Genomic DNA, 840 nt, shown 5'->3' on the forward strand with positions numbered 1-840 from the left:
AGACAGCCCTGCTGTGAGTTGTGAGGTTGTTAATCAATCGTATTATTTGCTTCTGTTGAAGCCGTCAGCCTGCATTATTTCAACTTAGTTTTAAAATAATCATGTTTAACAGCGGGATTCGTTATGAAAAACTACATTACCCATGATGCTGTGCGTAAATTCCACCAATCAGAGAGGCAAAACACACCAAAAGAGCTCTTTAGCTCCGCCCACTCCTATGAAGTACTACGAATTATGCAATCAAGTCAATTTCCTTACACTCTCTAAATACTTACATATGTAATACATATATACAGGTGTATATATACAGTATACAATATATATATATATATATAGGCCTACATATATACAGACCCTTTCCAAAAATTTTTAATATCTTATATTATATAATATATATGCTTCATGTGATTGTAGTTCTTTCCCTCACTAAAGCCGTTAAGTTCACAGTCTTGTACCTTAGTATTTTTATCAGATTTTCAAATACTTTTTTGTTTCAAATCATTGTTTTTGCAATATTATGTTTCACCTCATAGCTGGTTGGTTTGGTTCGCGGCTTATAATGCTTTAACAAAGAATTTTTTAAATCTCTATGGGAGAAATGAATGGAAAAAACACTTAAAAAAAAAAGTGAAAAAGTGGGCGAGGATTAATACGCTCACTGAGTGCATGGGTTGTACACTCATTATTGCTATGCATTATGGGATTGAACGAGTGCCATTGAAAATCTCCACTATTATTTTGGACAACTGACTGATTTCAAACAGGTTTCCTTAACTTGGCCTCTATCTGCCATTGGTTAATAATAGAGACTATCCTAACACAACCTCACCGTCACTCACC

The sequence above is a fragment of the Scardinius erythrophthalmus genome (genome assembly GCF_964197995.2).
Source record: "Scardinius erythrophthalmus genome assembly, chromosome: 2".
Lineage (NCBI taxonomy): Eukaryota > Metazoa > Chordata > Actinopteri > Cypriniformes > Leuciscidae > Scardinius > Scardinius erythrophthalmus.